The sequence below is a fragment of the Parasteatoda tepidariorum genome, chromosome 2 (assembly GCF_982258835.1).
Source record: "Parasteatoda tepidariorum strain Cologne lab strain chromosome 2, Ptep-v5.0, whole genome shotgun sequence".
Taxonomy (NCBI): Eukaryota; Metazoa; Arthropoda; class Arachnida; order Araneae; family Theridiidae; genus Parasteatoda; species Parasteatoda tepidariorum.
The window spans coordinates 130,527,613-130,540,590 of NC_141756.1; positions in this window are offsets into that span (position 1 = coordinate 130,527,613).

A 12,978-nucleotide genomic window follows, 5' to 3' on the forward strand; every position below is an offset into this window, starting at 1 on the left:
GGACCTTAATATTGACCTATAATTTTTAAATTGGACCACCTATTATATTACAGGGTTATAGTGTACCCTACCACAGGAAATAATTATAGGTCAATTAGGGGGTACACAGAGTGACCCTAAAGTTTACTATGTATGCCTATGCGAAATAAAGTGTTCTGAAAAGCTTAAAATGAGGAAATAAGCGTTCTAAAATGCTTTAAAAATTCAAAGACATCTTTCAATGGTTAACTAACGCAAGGCGCGATATCAGACCTTAATATGGAACCATAATATTTAAATAGGACCAGGTATTTTATTACAGGGTAATAGTGTACCCTACAACAGGAAATAATTATAGGTCAATTAGGGGGTACACTATGTATATCTTAAATAGTGCATTAAAACAAGGAAATTCGAAGACTCTTTTCTATGTTAACTAACGGCACGGTATCGGACCTTAATATTGACCTAAAATTTTTAAATTGGGCCACGTATTATATTACAGGGTGATAGTGTACCCTACCACGGAAAATAATTATAGGTCAATTAGGGGGTACACAGCGTGACCCTAAAGGTTACTATGTATGCCTATGCGAAATAAAGTGTTCTGAGAAGCTTAAAATGAGGAAATAAGCGTTCTAAAATGCTTTAAAAATTCAAAAACATTTTTCTATGTTTACTAACGCAAGGCGCGATATCAGACTTTAATATGGAACCATAATATTTAAATTGGACCAGGTATTATATTACAGGGTAATAGTGTACCCTACAACAGGAAATAATTATAGGTCAATTAGGGGGTACACTATGTATATTTTAAATAGTGCATTAAAACAAGAAAATTCGAAGACTCTTTTCTATGTTAACTAACGGCACGGTATAAGACCTTAATATTGACCTAAAATTTTTAAATTGGGCCACGTATTATATTACAGGGTGATAGTGTACCCTACCACGGAAAATAATTATAGGTCAATTAGGGGGTACACAGCGTGACCCTAAAGGTTACTATGAATGCCTATGCGAAATAAAGTGTTCTGAGAAGCTTAAAATGAGGAAATAAGCGTTCTAAAATGCTTTAAAAATTCAAAGACATTTTTCTATGTTAACTAACGGCACGGTATCGGACCTTAATATTGACCTAAAATTTTTAAATTGGGCCACGTATTATATTACAGGGTGATAGTGTACCCTAAAACGGAAAATAATTATAGGTCAATTAGGGGGTACACAGCGTGACCCTAAAGGTTACTATGAATGCCTATGCGAAATAAAGTGTTCTGAGAAGCTTAAAATGAGGAAATAAGCGTTCTAAAATGCTTTAAAAATTCAAAAAAAATTTTTCTATGTTAACTAACGGCACGGTATCGGACCTTAATATTGACCTATAATTTTTAAATTGGACCACGTATTATATTACAGGGTAATAGTGTACCCTACCACAGGAAATAATTATAGGTCAATTAGGGGGTACACAGCGTGACCCTAAAATTTACTATGTATGCCTATGCGAAATAGAGTGTTCTGAGAAGCTTAAAATGAAGAAATAAGCGTTCTAAAATGCTTTAAAAATGCAAAGACATCTTTCAATGGTTAACTAACGCAAGGCGCGATATCAGACCTTAATATTGACCCATAATATTTAAATTGGACCAGGTATTATATTACAGGGTAATAGTGTACCCTACCACAGGAAATATATATAGGTCAATTAGGGGGTACACTATGTATATTTTAAATAGTGCATTAAAACAAGGAAATACGAAGACACTTTTCTATGTTAACTAACGGCACGGTATCGGACCTTAATATTGACCTATAATTTTTAAATTGGACCACGTATTATATTACAGGGTTATAGTGTACCCTACCACAGGAAATAATTATAGGTCAATTAGGGGGTACACAGAGTGACCCTAAAGTTTACTATGTATGCCTATGCGAAATAAAGTGTTCTGAGAAGCTTAAAATGAGGAAATAAGCGTTCTAAAATGCTTTAAAAATTCAAAGACCTTTTTCTATGTTAACTAACGGCACGGTATCGGACCTTAATATTGACCTAAAATTTTTAAATTGGGCCACGTATTATATTACAGGGTGATAGTGTACCCTACCACGGAAAATAATTATAGGTCAATTAGGGGGTACACAGCGTGACCCTAAAGGTTACTATATATGCCTATGCGAAATAAAGTGTTCTGAGAAGCTTAAAATGAGGAAATAAGCGTTCTAAAATGCTTTAAAAATTCAAAAACATTTTTCTATGTTTACTAACGCAAGGCGCGATATCAGACCTTAATATAGAACCATAATATTTAAATTGGACCAGGTATTATATTACAGGGTAATAGTGTACCCTACAACAGGAAATAATTATAGGTCAATTAGGGGGTACACTATGTATATTTTAAATAGTGCATTAAAACAAGAAAATTCGAAGACTCTTTTCTATGTTAACTAACGGCACGGTATCGGACCTTAATATTGACCTAAAATTTTTAAATTGTTCCACGTATTATATTACAGGGTGATAGTGTACCCTACCACGGAAAATAATTATAGGTCAATTAGGGGGTACACAGCGTGACCCTAAAGGTTACTATGAATGCCTATGCGAAATAAAGTGTTCTGAGAAGCTTAAAATGAGGAAATAAGCGTTCTAAAATGCTTTAAAAATTCAAAGACATTTTTCTATGTTAACTAACGGCACGGTATCGGACCTTAATATTGACCTATAATTTTTAAATTGGACAACGTATTATATTACAGGGTAATAGTGTACCCTACCACAGGAAATAATTATAGGTCATTTAGGGGGTACACAGCGTGACCCTAAAGTTTACTATGTATGGCTATGCGAAATAAAGTGTTCTGAGAAGCTTAAAATGAGGAAATAAGCGTTCTAAAATGCTTTAAAAATTCAAAGACATTTTTCTATGTTAACTAACGGCACGGTATCGGACCTTAATATTGACCTATAATTTTTAAATTGGACCACGTATTATATTACAATGTAATAGTGTACCCTACCACAGGAAATAATTATAGGTCATTTAGGGGGTACACAGCGTGACCCTAAATTTTACTATGTATGCCTATGCGAAATAGAGTGTTCTGAGATGCTTAAAATGAAGAAATAAGCGTTCTAAAATGCTTTAAAAATTCAAAGACATCTTTCAATGGTTAACTAACGCAAGGCGCAATATCAGACCTTAATATTGACCCATAATATTTATATTGGACCAGGTATTATATTACAGGGTAATAGTGTACCCTACCACAAGAAATAATTATAGGTCAATTAGGGGGTACACTACGTATATTTTAAATAGTGCATTAAAACAAGGAAATATGAAGACACTTTTCTATGTTAACTAACGGCACGGTATCGGACCTTAATATTGACCTATAATTTTTAAATTGGACCACGTATTATATTACAGGGTTATAGTGTACCCTACCACAGGAAATAATTATAGGTCAATTAGAGGGTACACAGCGTGACCCTAAAGTTTACTATGTATGCCTATGCGAAATAAAGTGTTCTGAGAAGCTTAAAATGAGGAAATAAGCGTTCTAAAATGCTTTAAAAATTCAAAGACATTTTTCTATGTTAACTAACGGCACGGTATCGGACCTTAATATTGACCTATAATTTTTAAATTGGACCACGTATTATATTACAATGTAATAGTGTACCCTACCACAGGAAATAATTATAGGTCATTTAGGGGGTACACAGCGTGACCCTAAATTTTACTATGTATGCCTATGCGAAATAGAGTGTTCTGAGATGCTTAAAATGAAGAAATAAGCGTTCTAAAATGCTTTAAAAATTCAAAGACATCTTTCAATGGTTAACTAACGCAAGGCGCAATATCAGACCTTAATATTGACCCATAATATTTATATTGGACCAGGTATTATATTACAGGGTAATAGTGTACCCTACCACAAGAAATAATTATAGGTCAATTAGGGGGTACACTATGTATATTTTAAATAGTGCATTAAAACAAGGAAATATGAAGACACTTTTCTATGTTAACTAACGGCACGGTATCGGACCTTAATATTGACCTATAATTTTTAAATTGGACCACGTATTATATTACAGGGTTATAGTGTACCCTACCACAGGAAATAATTATAGGTCAATTAGGGGGTACACAGAGTGACCCTAAAGTTTACTATGTATGCCTATGCGAAATAAAGTGTTCTGAAAAGCTTAAAATGAGGAAATAAGCGTTCTAAAATGCTTTAAAAATTCAAAGACGTCTTTCAATGGTTAACTAACGCAAGGCGCGATATCAGACCTTAATATGGAACCATAATATTTAAATAGGACCAGGTATTTTATTACAGGGTAATAGTGTACCCTACAACAGGAAATAATTATAGGTCAATTAGGGGGTACACTATGTATATTTTAAATAGTGCATTAAAACAAGGAAATTCGAAGACTCTTTTCTATGTTAACTAACGGCACGGTATCGGACCTTAATATTGACCTAAAATTTTTAAATTGGGCCACGTATTATATTACAGGGTGATAGTGTACCCTACCACGGAAAATAATTATAGGTCAATTAGGGGGTACACAGCGTGACCCTAAAGGTTACTATGTATGCCTATGCGAAATAAAGTGTTCTGAGAAGCTTAAAATGAGGAAATAAGCGTTCTAAAATGCTTTAAAAATTCAAAAACATTTTTCTATGTTTACTAACGCAAGGCGCGATATCAGACCTTAATATGGAACCATAATATTTAAATTGGACCAGGTATTATATTACAGGGTAATAGTGTACCCTACAACAGGAAATAATTATAGGTCAATTAGGGGGTACACTATGTATATTTTAAATAGTGCATTAAAACAAGAAAATTCGAAGACTCTTTTCTATGTTAACTAACGGCACGGTATAAGACCTTAATATTGACCTAAAATTTTTAAATTGGGCCACGTATTATATTACAGGGTGATAGTGTACCCTACCACGGAAAATAATTATAGGTCAATTAGGGGGTACACAGCGTGACCCTAAAGGTTACTATGAATGCCTATGCGAAATAAAGTGTTCTGAGAAGCTTAAAATGAGGAAATAAGCGTTCTAAAATGCTTTAAAAATTCAAAGACATTTTTCTCTGTTAACTAACGGCACGGTATCGGACCTTAATATTGACCTATAATTTTTAAATTGGACCACGTATTATATTACAGGGTAATAGTGTACCCTACCACAGGAAATAATTATAGGTCAATTAGGGGGTACACAGCGTGACCCTAAAGTTTACTATGTATGCCTATGCGAAATAGAGTGTTCTGAGAAGCTTAAAATGAAGAAATAAGCGTTCTAAAATGCTTTAAAAATGCAAAGACATCTTTCAATGGTTAACTAACGCAAGGCGCGATATCAGACCTTAATATTGACCCATAATATTTAAATTGGACCAGGTATTATATTACAGGGTAATAGTGTACCCTACCACAGGAAATATATATAGGTCAATTAGGGGGTACACTATGTATATTTTAAATAGTGCATTAAAACAAGGAAATACGAAGACACTTTTCTATGTTAACTAACGGCACGGTATCGGACCTTAATATTGACCTATAATTTTTAAATTGGACCACTTATTATATTACAGGGTTATAGTGTACCCTACCACAGGAAATAATTATAGGTCAATTAGGGGGTACACAGAGTGACCCTAAAGTTTACTATGTATGCCTATGCGAAATAAAGTGCTCTGAGAAGCTTAAAATGAGGAAATAAGCGTTCTAAAATGCTTTAAAAATTCAAAGACATTTTTCTATGTTAACTAACGGCTAGGTTTCGGACCTTAATATTGACCTATAATTTTTAAATTGTACCACGTATTATATTACAGGGTAATAGTGTACCCTACCACAGGAAATAATTATAGGTCAATTAGGTGGTACACAGCGTGACCCTAAAGTTTACTATGTATGCCTATGCGAAATAGAGTGTTCTGAGAAGCTTAAAATGAAGAAATAAGCGTTCTAAAATGCTTTAAAAATTCAAAGACATCTTTCAATGGTTAACTAACGCAAGGCGCGATATCAGACCTTGATATTGACCCATAATATTTAAATTGGACCAGGTATTATATTACAGGGTAATAGTGTACCCTACCACAGGAAATATATATAGGTCAATTAGGGGGTACACTATGTATATTTTAAATAGTGCATTAAAACAAGGAAATACGAAGACACTTTTCTATGTTAACTAACGGCACGGTATCGGACCTTAATATTGACCTATAATTTTTAAATTGGACCACGTATTATATTACAGGGTTATAGTGTACCCTACCACAGGAAATAATTATAGGTCAATTAGGGGGTACACAGAGTGACCCTAAAGTTTACTATGTATGCCTATGCGAAATAAAGTGTTCTGAGAAGCTTAAAATGAGGAAATAAGCGTTCTAAAATGCTTTAAAAATTCAAAGACCTTTTTCTATGTTAACTAACGGCACGGTATCGGACCTTAATATTGACCTATAATATTTAAATTGGACCAGGTATTATATTACAGGGTAATAGTGTACCCTACAACAGGAAATAATTATAGGTCAATTAGGGGGTACACTATGTATATTTTAAATAGTGCATTAAAACAAGGAAATACGAAGACACTTTTCTATGTTAACTAACGGCACGGTATCGGACCTTAATATTGACCTATAATTTTTAAATTGGACCACCTATTATATTACAGGGTTATAGTGTACCCTACCACAGGAAATAATTATAGGTCAATTAGGGGGTACACAGAGTGACCCTAAAGTTTACTATGTATGCCTATGCGAAATAAAGTGTTCTGAAAAGCTTAAAATGAGGAAATAAGCGTTCTAAAATGCTTTAAAAATTCAAAGACATCTTTCAATGGTTAACTAACGCAAGGCGCGATATCAGACCTTAATATGGAACCATAATATTTAAATAGGACCAGGTATTTTATTACAGGGTAATAGTGTACCCTACAACAGGAAATAATTATAGGTCAATTAGGGGGTACACTATGTATATTTTAAATAGTGCATTAAAACAAGGAAATTCGAAGACTCTTTTCTATGTTAACTAACGGCACGGTATCGGACCTTAATATTGACCTAAAATTTTTAAATTGGGCCACGTATTATATTACAGGGTGATAGTGTACCCTACCACGGAAAATAATTATAGGTCAATTAGGGGGTACACAGCGTGACCCTAAAGGTTACTATGTATGCCTATGCGAAATAAAGTGTTCTGAGAAGCTTAGAATGAGGAAATAAGCGTTCTAAAATGCTTTAAAAATTCAAAAACATTTTTCTATGTTTACTAACGCAAGGCGCGATATCAGACCTTAATATGGAACCATAATATTTAAATTGGACCAGGTATTATATTACAGGGTAATAGTGTACCCTACAACAGGAAATAATTATAGGTCAATTAGGGGGTACACTATGTATATTTTAAATAGTGCATTAAAACAAGAGAATTCGAAGACTCTTTTCTATGTTAACTAACGGCACGGTATCGGACCTTAATATTGACCTAAAATTTTTAAATTGGGCCACGTATTATATTACAGGGTGATAGTGTACCCTACCACGGAAAATAATTATAGGTCAATTAGGGGGTACACAGCGTGACCCTAAAGGTTACTATGAATGCCTATGCGAAATAAAGTGTTCTGAGAAGCTTAAAATGAGGAAATAAGCGTTCTAAAATGCTTTAAAAATTCAAAGACATTTTTCTATGTTAACTAACGGCACGGTATCGGACCTTAATATTGACCTATAATTTTTAAATTGGACCACGTATTATATTACAGGGTAATAGTGTACCCTACCACAGGAAATAATTATAGGTCAATTAGGGGGTACACAGCGTGACCCTAAAGTTTACTATGTATGCCTATGCGAAATAGAGTGTTCTGGGAAGCTTAAAATGAAGAAATAAGCGTTCTAAAATGCTTTAAAAATGCAAAGACATCTTTCAATGGTTAACTAACGCAAGGCGCGATATCAGACCTTAATATTGACCCATAATATTTAAATTGGACCAGGTATTATATTACAGGGTAATAGTGTACCCTACCACAGGAAATATATATAGGTCAATTAGGGGGTACACTATGTATATTTTAAATAGTGCATTAAAACAAGGAAATACGAAGACACTTTTCTATGTTAACTAACGGCACGGTATCGGACCTTAATATTGACCTATAATTTTTAAATTGGACCACGTATTATATTACAGGGTAATAGTGTACCCTACCACAGGAAATAATTATAGGTCATTTAGGGGGTACACAGCGTGACCCTAAAGTTTACTATGTATGGCTATGCGAAATAAAGTGTTCTGAGAAGCTTAAAATGAGGAAATAAGCGTTCTAAAATGCTTTAAAAATTCAAAGACATTTTTCTATGTTAACTAACGGCACGGTATCGGACCTTAATATTGACCTATAATTTTTAAATTGGACCACGTATTATATTACAATGTAATAGTGTACCCTACCACAGGAAATAATTATAGGTCATTTAGGGGGTACACAGCGTGACCCTAAATTTTACTATGTATGCCTATGCGAAATAGAGTGTTCTGAGATGCTTAAAATGAAGAAATAAGCGTTCTAAAATGCTTTAAAAATTCAAAGACATCTTTCAATGGTTAACTAACGCAAGGCGCAATATCAGACCTTAATATTGACCCATAATATTTATATTGGACCAGGTATTATATTACAGGGTAATAGTGTACCCTACCACAAGAAATAATTATAGGTCAATTAGGGGGTACACTACGTATATTTTAAATAGTGCATTAAAACAAGGAAATATGAAGACACTTTTCTATGTTAACTAACGGCACGGTATCGGACCTTAATATTGACCTATAATTTTTAAATTGGACCACGTATTATATTACAGGGTTATAGTGTACCCTACCACAGGAAATAATTATAGGTCAATTAGAGGGTACACAGCGTGACCCTAAAGTTTACTATGTATGCCTATGCGAAATAAAGTGTTCTGAGAAGCTTAAAATGAGGAAATAAGCGTTCTAAAATGCTTTAAAAATTCAAAGACATTTTTCTATGTTAACTAACGGCACGGTATCGGACCTTAATATTGACCTATAATTTTTAAATTGGACCACGTATTATATTACAATGTAATAGTGTACCCTACCACAGGAAATAATTATAGGTCATTTAGGGGGTACACAGCGTGACCCTAAATTTTACTATGTATGCCTATGCGAAATAGAGTGTTCTGAGATGCTTAAAATGAAGAAATAAGCGTTCTAAAATGCTTTAAAAATTCAAAGACATCTTTCAATGGTTAACTAACGCAAGGCGCAATATCAGACCTTAATATTGACCCATAATATTTATATTGGACCAGGTATTATATTACAGGGTAATAGTGTACCCTACCACAAGAAATAATTATAGGTCAATTAGGGGGTACACTATGTATATTTTAAATAGTGCATTAAAACAAGGAAATATGAAGACACTTTTCTATGTTAACTAACGGCACGGTATCGGACCTTAATATTGACCTATAATTTTTAAATTGGACCACGTATTATATTACAGGGTTATAGTGTACCCTACCACAGGAAATAATTATAGGTCAATTAGGGGGTACACAGAGTGACCCTAAAGTTTACTATGTATGCCTATGCGAAATAAAGTGTTCTGAAAAGCTTAAAATGAGGAAATAAGCGTTCTAAAATGCTTTAAAAATTCAAAGACGTCTTTCAATGGTTAACTAACGCAAGGCGCGATATCAGACCTTAATATGGAACCATAATATTTAAATAGGACCAGGTATTTTATTACAGGGTAATAGTGTACCCTACAACAGGAAATAATTATAGGTCAATTAGGGGGTACACTATGTATATTTTAAATAGTGCATTAAAACAAGGAAATTCGAAGACTCTTTTCTATGTTAACTAACGGCACGGTATCGGACCTTAATATTGACCTAAAATTTTTAAATTGGGCCACGTATTATATTACAGGGTGATAGTGTACCCTACCACGGAAAATAATTATAGGTCAATTAGGGGGTACACAGCGTGACCCTAAAGGTTACTATGTATGTCTATGCGAAATAAAGTGTTCTGAGAAGCTTAAAATGAGGAAATAAGCGTTCTAAAATGCTTTAAAAATTCAAAAACATTTTTCTATGTTTACTAACGCAAGGCGCGATATCAGACCTTAATATGGAACCATAATATTTAAATTGGACCAGGTATTATATTACAGGGTAATAGTGTACCCTACAACAGGAAATAATTATAGGTCAATTAGGGGGTACACTATGTATATTTTAAATAGTGCATTAAAACAAGAAAATTCGAAGACTCTTTTCTATGTTAACTAACGGCACGGTATAAGACCTTAATATTGACCTAAAATTTTTAAATTGGGCCACGTATTATATTACAGGGTTATAGTGTACCCTACCACAGGAAATAATTATAGGTCAATTAGGGGGTACACAGAGTGACCCTAAAGTTTACTATGTATGCCTATGCGAAATAAAGTGCTCTGAGAAGCTTAAAATGAGGAAATAAGCGTTCTAAAATGCTTTAAAAATTCAAAGACATTTTTCTATGTTAACTAACGGCTAGGTTTCGGACCTTAATATTGACCTATAATTTTTAAATTGTACCACGTATTATATTACAGGGTAATAGTGTACCCTACCACAGGAAATAATTATAGGTCAATTAGGTGGTACACAGCGTGACCCTAAAGTTTACTATGTATGCCTATGCGAAATAGAGTGTTCTGAGAAGCTTAAAATGAAGAAATAAGCGTTCTAAAATGCTTTAAAAATTCAAAGACATCTTTCAATGGTTAACTAACGCAAGGCGCGATATCAGACCTTGATATTGACCCATAATATTTAAATTGGACCAGGTATTATATTACAGGGTAATAGTGTACCCTACCACAGGAAATATATATAGGTCAATTAGGGGGTACACTATGTATATTTTAAATAGTGCATTAAAACAAGGAAATACGAAGACACTTTTCTATGTTAACTAACGGCACGGTATCGGACCTTAATATTGACCTATAATTTTTAAATTGGACCACGTATTATATTACAGGGTTATAGTGTACCCTACCACAGGAAATAATTATAGGTCAATTAGGGGGTACACAGAGTGACCCTAAAGTTTACTATGTATGCCTATGCGAAATAAAGTGTTCTGAGAAGCTTAAAATGAGGAAATAAGCGTTCTAAAATGCTTTAAAAATTCAAAGACCTTTTTCTATGTTAACTAACGGCACGGTATCGGACCTTAATATTGACCTATAATATTTAAATTGGACCAGGTATTATATTACAGGGTAATAGTGTACCCTACAACAGGAAATAATTATAGGTCAATTAGGGGGTACACTATGTATATTTTAAATAGTGCATTAAAACAAGGAAATACGAAGACACTTTTCTATGTTAACTAACGGCACGGTATCGGACCTTAATATTGACCTATAATTTTTAAATTGGACCACCTATTATATTACAGGGTTATAGTGTACCCTACCACAGGAAATAATTATAGGTCAATTAGGGGGTACACAGAGTGACCCTAAAGTTTACTATGTATGCCTATGCGAAATAAAGTGTTCTGAGAAGCTTAGAATGAGGAAATAAGCGTTCTAAAATGCTTTAAAAATTCAAAAACATTTTTCTATGTTTACTAACGCAAGGCGCGATATCAGACCTTAATATGGAACCATAATATTTAAATAGGACCAGGTATTTTATTACAGGGTAATAGTGTACCCTACAACAGGAAATAATTATAGGTCAATTAGGGGGTACACTATGTATATTTTAAATAGTGCATTAAAACAAGAGAATTCGAAGACTCTTTTCTATGTTAACTAACGGCACGGTATCGGACCTTAATATTGACCTAAAATTTTTAAATTGGGCCACGTATTATATTACAGGGTGATAGTGTACCCTACCACGGAAAATAATTATAGGTCAATTAGGGGGTACACAGCGTGACCCTAAAGGTTACTATGAATGCCTATGCGAAATAAAGTGTTCTGAGAAGCTTAAAATGAGGAAATAAGCGTTCTAAAATGCTTTAAAAATTCAAAGACATTTTTCTATGTTAACTAACGGCACGGTATCGGACCTTAATATTGACCTATAATTTTTAAATTGGACCACGTATTATATTACAGGGTAATAGTGTACCCTACCACAGGAAATAATTATAGGTCAATTAGGGGGTACACAGCGTGACCCTAAAGTTTACTATGTATGCCTATGCGAAATAGAGTGTTCTGGGAAGCTTAAAATGAAGAAATAAGCGTTCTAAAATGCTTTAAAAATGCAAAGACATCTTTCAATGGTTAACTAACGCAAGGCGCGATATCAGACCTTAATATTGACCCATAATATTTAAATTGGACCAGGTATTATATTACAGGGTAATAGTGTACCCTACCACAGGAAATATATATAGGTCAATTAGGGGGTACACTATGTATATTTTAAATAGTGCATTAAAACAAGGAAATACGAAGACACTTTTCTATGTTAACTAACGGCACGGTATCGGACCTTAATATTGACCTATAATTTTTAAATTGGACCACGTATTATATTACAGGGTTATAGTGTACCCTACCACAGGAAATAATTATAGGTCAATTAGGGGGTACACAGAGTGACCCTAAAGTTTACTATGTATGCCTATGCGAAATAAAGTGTTCTGAGAAGCTTAAAATGAGGAAATAAGCGTTCTAAAATGCTTTAAAAATTCAAAGACCTTTTTCTATGTTAACTAACGGCACGGTATCGGACCTTAATATTGACCTAAAATATTTGAATTGGACCAGGTATTATATTACAGGGTAATAGTGTACCCTACCACAGGAAATATATATAGGTCAATTAGGGGGTACACTA